At 48.2% G+C, this 8,384-nt stretch overlaps 1 long non-coding RNA gene across 1 annotated transcript; it reads right to left on the reverse strand.

Annotated features, from left to right (window-relative positions):
• Window positions 1-268: 268 nt before the first annotated feature.
• On the reverse strand, window positions 269-8,178 carry LOC144305307 (uncharacterized). The gene is made up of 4 exons (XR_013372362.1): window positions 7,170-8,178; window positions 6,567-6,730; window positions 4,140-4,244; window positions 269-1,694 (listed from the first exon to the last, which is right to left on the reverse strand). It is a non-coding gene; the product is annotated as an uncharacterized LOC144305307 (long non-coding RNA).
• Window positions 8,179-8,384: the final 206 nt, after the last annotated feature.

Consider the following 8,384-nt stretch of genomic DNA (forward strand, 5'->3'; position numbering starts at 1 on the left):
AGCTGGCAATGAGGCCTGAATTTGAACACTGCAAAGTTAGGAATGTGAGCAAGAGCTTTTTTTTTTTTTTTAATTCAGTTAATTAATATATAGTGTTATTATTAGTTTCAAAGGTAGCATTCAGTGATTCATCCATTGTATATAACACCCAAAGCTCATTACATCACGTGCCCTCCTTTATGCCCCTTACCCTATTACCCTCTTCCCCCATCCTAACAAGAGCTTTTTTTTTAATATTTTTTTTAAATTTTTATTTATTTATGATAGTCACACAGAGAGGGAGAGAGGCAGAGACACAGGCAGAGGGAGAAGCAGGCTCCATGCACTGGGAGCCCGATGTGGGACTCGATCCCAGGTCTCCAGGATCATGCCCTGGGCCAAAGGCAGGCGCCAAACCGCTGCGCCACCCAGGGATCCCTAACAAGAGCTTTTAAATTCTTGGTTTAAAATGGCCTATGAGGTCTGGGGCTTTGCCCACCCTCATTTTCTCCAGGGATTTCAGCTCCTGTCCCTAGGATCTTCCCCCAGCCCTAAACACTGCCACAACTGTCCTGGATGGCTTCGGACCTACAGGGAATTGGACTTTGTCAACACGTAGAGCCATTAAGCTAAGAATGGCTCAGACTCTGGGAAATCTCTTCTGACCACAACCTCCCCTGGTCTGGCCTTGGCTCCACAGAAGTCCTCATCACAGCATCCACTGTTCCTTTCTTATTCATAGATGAAGAGCTGTAGGGTCCTAATGCTGCCTGGGCCCTTGGAAAGCACCCTGTTCAGGGATTTGAGCTTAGGAACTCCCTTTTCAAATGAAATCATACCAGAATGCCCCATAAAAAAAGAACAGACAAGAACAGAGTTGCTCTGACAAAAGCATGAGTGTAGACCGCAACCACTCATCATGTCTTAGGTTCTGGTTTTATAGTTGGCACAGTGGAGGCAGAAACATGTGGGGTTTTGAATAAATTTGGTTAGTGGCCCTTGGACTTTTGTTCCTGTTGGGCAGAGCCTTGGCCTCCAGCCAAATCCCTGTTCACCGGCACTTCTCCCAATATTCTTGGAAGGCTCCAGAGAGTTTCTCTCATATGATCAAGACTGAAATCGCTCATCTCCCCAATGAGTCCATTGTGTTGTCTCCACTCTGTTCCCCTCTCTCCTGCCCTTGCTGCCCTCCTGGGCTCCAGGCAGGGTACTCCTAACCCGCACAGGCATTGCCACTGCCTCTGCCGGGCACTTCCACCGCCCACCGCAGGCACTGCTCCACCTCCGGGGTACCCCTGCTAGGACGGCGGGGATCCCCTCGGAGATCCTGAGGTTGACTTCCTCCTTTATGCATTCCATTCTGGGAAGGGGTCCCTAAGCAAGTTAATCTCTTAGAGAATAATTCATGAAAACAGCTTTTTATGTTTGCTCACAGTCTTCTCTCTCCAATGACTTGAATACTGAGTCAGTAAAAGGCTGGGATGAGGACTCATCTGTATTACTGAGAATTAAGGTTCTGGTTCTGGGTCTGGCTTACGGCTGGGTTCTGCCCTCTAAGATGAGTTCCCATCTTCAGGCTCTTTTGTTTCTCAGGCAAATCATTAACCCGGCAATTAATGGACACGTTGACTCACAGTGGTGGGTTAAGACGTAGACATCAGCTGGGCCATCTTCTCTGGCCCCATCTCTGGACTGCTCCCTACCTGCTCCTGCCCCTAGAACACACAGGAGAAACAAAATTTGTAAGGAACTTAATTTAAATTTGATTGATGTTTACCAAAAGCAGAGATCAGGGTATTCTGAGAAAAATTTCTGAAGGTAAAAATTCATCGTGGGTATAAATCAATGAGAACCGACCTGAGCAATTAATTTTAAAATTCTGATCAAGCAAACCAATTACTGTACAGGATCTAAAGAGAACACAAAGATTTACCTAATGACCAGGAAATACGAGAACTGCGTGCACACACACACACACACACACACACACACACACACACACACACTTCCCTAAACCAGAAAGGAAAGGAGAAAACTTTTCCATTCCTGTTCTCTTCTCTTAGGGTTGGTTTAAGACTTTGCTCCTTGTAGAATTATAAGAAATATATATATCTGCCCCCAGTTCCTGACAGGAGCTCCCAAAACCCTTATAAATTCCTAAGCAACAAGAGCATGAGGAGCATCTCTTGTTCTAGTGAGGTGACTCTGGGTGGGCTCCTGGATGGGGGCTGGTCGGCAGAGATCAAGGTGTGATTAGAAGCTTGGGATTTTCAGCCCCATCCTCCATTCTTCAGAAAGGGGGATGGCTGGAAATGGGGTTAATAACTGATCATGTCTATGTAATGAAGCCTCCATAAAAACCCAAAAGCGTGGGGTTCAGAGAGCTTCCAAGTGGGTGAACACATCTATGTACCAGGAGGGTGATACACCCCCAGCTTCCCAGAGACAGAAGCTCCTGCACTCCAGAAGTTCCCAGACTTCACCTTCTGTATCTCTTCATCTGGCTGTTCATTCATATCCTTTAGCAATCCTTTAATAAAGTGGAAAACTTAAGTAAGTGTTTCCTTGAGTTCTGTGAGCTGTTCTAGCAGAGTGTTGAATCCAAAGGGGAGGAGGTCATGGGAATCTCCAGTCTGTAGTCAAGTTGGACAGAACTTGTGGCTAACCCGGGAACCCACTACTTGTGATTGCCATCTCAAGTGGGGAGAGGGGACAGTCTCGTGGGCCTGAGCTCCTAGCCTGGGGGACACAACACCATCTTCAGGTAGACAGCATCAGAATTGAGCTAAACTGTAGGACACCAGCTGGCATCGCAGAACTGCTTAGTGGTGTGGGGAAAACCCACACAACTGGTGTCAGAAGCATTGTCAGTGTGATCGTCGTGTCAGGGTAAGGAAGAAACACGGGAGGGAGACTGGAGGTTTGTTCCCACGCGTACTCAAAGTGTGGTCCACGGACCAGCCCCGTTGGCGTCACGGGGAGCTTGTTAGACGTGCAGAACCTCCGAGCCCACTCAAGAGCTGCTGAGCCAGAACACGCAAGTTAACAATGTGGGAGACTTGCCCACACTTTGAAGTCATGAGGCTCTGCTCTGCACATGCAGAAACTGTGCCTCAGATCCTTTCAGACTCCACATGTGGATGAGGTACAACAGGAACAAAGTCCTGGGCACTTGGAAAGGAACAGGAGCAAAGAGGAGGAAGAAGGATGCTGGGAGTGTCTGAGGGAAAAACAAACTTCATACTTGTCACTCTTGCCAAGGATTGGCTCTGGGCACCAGCCTTTAGAGTTGGAGCCAAGAAAAACATCATCCAGCTATCCAATTTCAAATAGGAACCGTGGGTTTTCTCCAACTGCAGAGGGAGGCTGAGATCAGGGACACTGGCCCAGCAGACGGGGACCCCAGCTTCCTGCTTCCTGGCCCGTCGCAGCCCCGGAAATCGTGTGTAAGAAACTGGCAACTGGCTCGGGAAAGAATGAGACATAGTCACTGTTGTGTCCCCCTTGAATGGAATCAGGGGATGCTCTGCCTCGAGATTTATTTCCAGCCTGACAACAATGTTCAGGACGTGTAAGTGGGGGAAGAAAATCCTAACTTCAGTCAGTAACGATGACACAGCCCAAGATTTTTTTCTGTCTAAGCCTCCTTATGCTGGGGCAGTTAGAGATCTGCAGGAGCGAAGCAGGTAAGTACCCGGCTTTGCAAAATAACACTAGCTCATTCGCAGAAGATGGGTAAAGGTCAGTAACTGGAACGTCTGAAAACGAGTCCTATCTCGGCTCTCCCACGCACAGGCCTGCTGTCCCAGTGATGAATTTCTCACTGGGAAAGCACAAGATAATGGCACTGCAGGAATGGGGGGCAAACCCCCAGGCATGGCTCTCCCGCACCCTGTGTGGCTCACGCTCTGTCCAGCGAGGAGATCAGCTGGGGATGCAAGTCGGGCTGGACGTGCACCCTGCGTGCACACCCTTCTCTGGATAAATACCACTACCCCGTATGTTTTTCTTTTCCACTCGAAGAATCTGTCTTGGTGACCCAGGAAATCCAGGGCTCGCACCAGATGCTGTGCTGTGGACACAGGGCCTCCACTTGGCCAAACAGACGCCCATGACAATGCAGAATTAGAAGTGGAATCAGGGCGATGCGTCTCACTCACCGCTCTCAGAGCTCTGGAGACAGGCTGCTATTAATCACTCCAGCCGCATCTATGAGGCTCTTCTCATTTGGCCACGGCTCATCACAGATGCACAGCCAGGGTCTCCTGTTAAATCAAACCCAACAGCTCTATGATAAGGATGACACAGGTGAATGGGGGGCAAAGTGTGCACTCTCAGCCATGTGTCCACACTATTGAAAAAGAGAAAGAAAATGTCTCCTGACTACCAACCAAGTGTCAGATCATTAGTTACTCTCTCTCCTTTTCTGTCTCTGTCTCTGTCTCTCTCTCTCTCTATATATATATACATATATTTACATGTAAATAGAACCCCTACTTCAGCTTGGGAGCCAATCTGTGAGAACCAGATCTTGTTGCACATGGAATCAACCCCACATAGGGAGAGGTAGACCGACCACCTCCTGTCCTTTGCTCCAGGTGGCAACAGCAGAGAGCTGAGCCTGCTGCTCATCTTTCCACTGAGCTTTATATATTTTTATGTATTTTATATATATTTATATATATTTACATGTAAACATATATACATATATAGACACATCTATATGTAAATATATATATCATACAGTATAGAAACTCAGGTCTAGGGACACCTGGGTGGCTCAGTGGTTGAGCATCTTGCTCAGGGCGAGATCCCAGGATCCTGGGATTGAGTTCCACATCAAGCTCCCTGTGGGAAGCCCTCTGCCTATGTCTCTGCCTCTCTCTATGTGTCTCTCATGAATAAATAAGTAAAATATTAAAAAAAAAAAAAGAAAGAAAGAAACTCAGGTCTAGGAAAATGGCAGAAATAATCACGATAGAGAAGAAGATGAATAGTAGAGAACTGAGTCAGAGGGCATAGAGAAGATGAAAAAAGAAAGAGGGAAAGGAAAAAGAGAAAGAGAAAAAAGAGTAAGAAGAAAAGGCCAGGAGCAGAAAGCAAACTGCATTCATAACCAGACTTCCTGTGCTGGGGTCCCACTTACAGGTCACTTTGCCATTTAGAGGTTGGTGACCTGGTACAGGTCACATAGCCACAGTCTCTTAATCTGTAAAGCGAGAGCAGCAATATCCCGCTAACTGCTCCACTGGCTTGTTGTCAGGATCAAATAATCTGTTGCCAAGTTCTGTAAAATTAGAAGTGCTACACGAATGGAAGCTCTTCAAATGGTGGTCAAAGACTGGACGAGAATCAGAAGACCAGCTCCCCAGTGGAGAGTGAAGGGCAACATCTACCAAAGGGTGAACAGAGCAAAGAACCCCTACTTCAGCTTGGGAGCCAACCTGTGAGAACCGGAAGGTCTTGTTGCACATGGAATCAACCCCACATAGGGAGAGGTAGACCGACCGCCTCCTGTCCTTTGCTCCAGGTGGTGACAGCGGAGAGCTGGGCCTGCTGCTCATCTTTCCACTGAGCTTTCAGAGAGTCAGGGTGGAGACCCCCACCCCCACCCCACCCCCATCCCACCAATTTCTGTGTGAGATTTAAGAGCAATCACCTCCTCTCTTCTGGGCCAGCAGCATATCACCGAGCTGTCTGACGCTTGTGTTTTATGCTTTTATTCATGACAGCCCGGGAAACCAGGGCAAAGTGCAAATGTGGTGAATGTTGGGGGTGGTGGGCAAGGCAGGGCAGTCTGGGATGAAAGAAACAGAAAGCTTGGATTTATGTGACACAATTCAGAAATCACGGAGTACTGAAGAAGTTTTTGATGAAATAAAAGTCCAGGAAAAAGAAACCAGAGAAGAATAAATTAGCTGTAAAAGGCTCTCTTGTGTTTGTTTGTTTGTTTGTTGTTTTTGTTTTTTTGTAGGCCAGAGTATCAGAAAGGGGGGAGCCTAATATGAATAGTCTCTTTGAGGTGAGGACCATGGGTGAATTTTTGACAATGGAGCTGATGGGGGTGTTGTTTGGCCCGAACTGGAAATAAGGCCTGATCGAGTCTATTAACTGTGCCCAACCAGAGAGGACCACAGAGCTGCAACTGGAAATATCCACCTGTTTAGTGTGTGCATCAAGATTTCTGATTTTTTTCCATGTACTGGCTGGAGGTACTGGAAGAAAGATGCTACAGAATGAAGAAGGGCTCAGATCTGAGCAAATATCTCTTTGCTTTTCCTTCCTCCCTTGGGACGGGTAGAGTAGGCTGAACAGTGTCCTCAAACATATGGCCACATCCCAATCCCCGGAACATGTGCATCTTACCTTATTTGGGAAAAGGGTCTTTGTGGACACGGCTAAGTTAAGGATCTTGAGATGAGGAGATCACTGTCCCCGGTCATCTGGGGGACATCACAGAATGAGGCCATCACAAGAGTGAGGCCAAGGGAGATTAAAGAGTCATGCAGAAGAGAAGTTCATGAGAGGTGGTGGTAGAGATTGGAGTCACATGGCTTTAAGCAAAGGAAGGCCTGGACCCTCCATACCTGGATGAGGCAAGGAAGGATTCTCCCCTAGAGCTTCCGGAGGGCGCGTGGTCCTGCTGCCACCTTGATTGCAGACTCCGGGCCTCCAGAGCCGTGAGACAATCCATTTCTATCGGTTTTAAGCCACCATGATTGGGGCCATCGATTACAGCAGCCATTGGAAACTAGTGCAGGGGGAAGAGGGCAAAGTTACCCAGTGGAGGAAACAACTTCAACTCTTCTGACCTCCCTCTTTGGTCCAGATCTAGGTCCATTTGCCAGATCAGGAGGCATGGAGCGAGCAGCCCGCGCCCTGGGCAGAGCCCGTGGGGGGTTTCAGCGCTGAGGAGACCACTCCACGCATGCTCTCCACAGGACCCGGAGAGAGGGGAAGGCCTCAGGCCCGAGGCTAAGGAATAGACGCATCCAGCCTCTCATCAAAGCCCAGCAAGCCTGGGAGATGGAAATGGAAGCTCCCAGAGTTAGTTGTGAGAGGAGTTGCTGCCACCTGGGTTTGAACCCTACCTCCCCCATTCACTGGCCGCGTACCTGTAGCCCCCCTCTCCTTCCCTCCCACCCCGCCTCCAGTTTCTTCATCTGTAGAATGGAAGTGAGGAAACCTACCTCACAGACTTGTTGATGGGAGGTTTGAAGCATGGCTTGGCTTCCTGAGGGGCTTCCAGATGGCTGTTGCTGTCCCCACCTATGATCTCAGGGCCCAGGAGCCCGAGGCCCCTCCTCACGCAGGGCTCAGCCGGGCATGTGAAGGTGCTCAGGACTCACAATGCCACGTCCGTGCTGGGGCGTGCCTGCAGTTCTCAGGACCTACCTTTCTAAGCTCCCCAAATCACAAGGGCTAGAAACCTGCGAACTGTGGCTCTCAGAACCCCCTGCCGGCGTGGTTCCAGTTCAGATGCCACCCATGCGAGACACAGGCATGAGAGCAGGGATCCTATTTTTGGCTCCAGCTTGCATGGCAGGAGTCTAAGAACAATGGTAGAGGCGGCCCTAGCAGCAGCGGGGTCCCACAGGCAGGATGGAGGCCGTAGGGGGGCAAGGCCTGTGGGCCCAGGGGGGGCCGTGAGGCTGGGGGGCCGACTGCAGTGCTGGGCCCCAGGGGCATGTGACTCCTCCCACCCCCCACTTTCACTCCTTCCCTCCCAACAACTTGGAAACTTTACTCCCCATATGAAATCCCTCTTTGCTCCAAATACCTACAATGACTTCCACCTTCTCGACTGAATCTGCCACCAGAACATCAGTCTTCTGTGGGGGCACAGGTGCCTGAAGCTTGGAGATGTTAGGGTCCCCTGAAGGTATTCCTCGATGGGAAACACCACCTGACATTCCCAACTGAAGGCTTAAAATGAAAATACACCAGGGAGAGCTATCATATCGGCTTAAATACCTTCGGGGGATCATTGATCGTGTTCGAATCTGTCATTAAAGAGAGTCTTGTAAATGAGGACGATGGAGAGGAGTGCAAGCAGGATGAAGGCGGAGCGAGGGAGCTGGATCAAAGGCGGGGAAACGAATGAAAATCCCTCAAAATGAGGAAAAAGTAACATTGGGGAAAAGCATGTAAATTTTAGTAGTAATACTAAAGTTTAGTAGTAATACTACTAATAGTATTTAGTAGTAATGCAAATACTAATACTAAATACTAATACTAAATATTAATAGTATTTAGTAGTAATATTACTAAATACTACTAAATACTAAAATTTAGTAGTAATACTACTAATACTATAGTACTAACTAGTTTGACTTATTTTCATTTTTTAAGCTGCAGCAAAATATGCATAACATTAACATAACATATATCATTTTAGTCATTTT

This window comes from Canis aureus, chromosome 35, assembly GCF_053574225.1.
Source record: "Canis aureus isolate CA01 chromosome 35, VMU_Caureus_v.1.0, whole genome shotgun sequence".
Classification (NCBI taxonomy): Eukaryota; Metazoa; Chordata; class Mammalia; order Carnivora; family Canidae; genus Canis; species Canis aureus.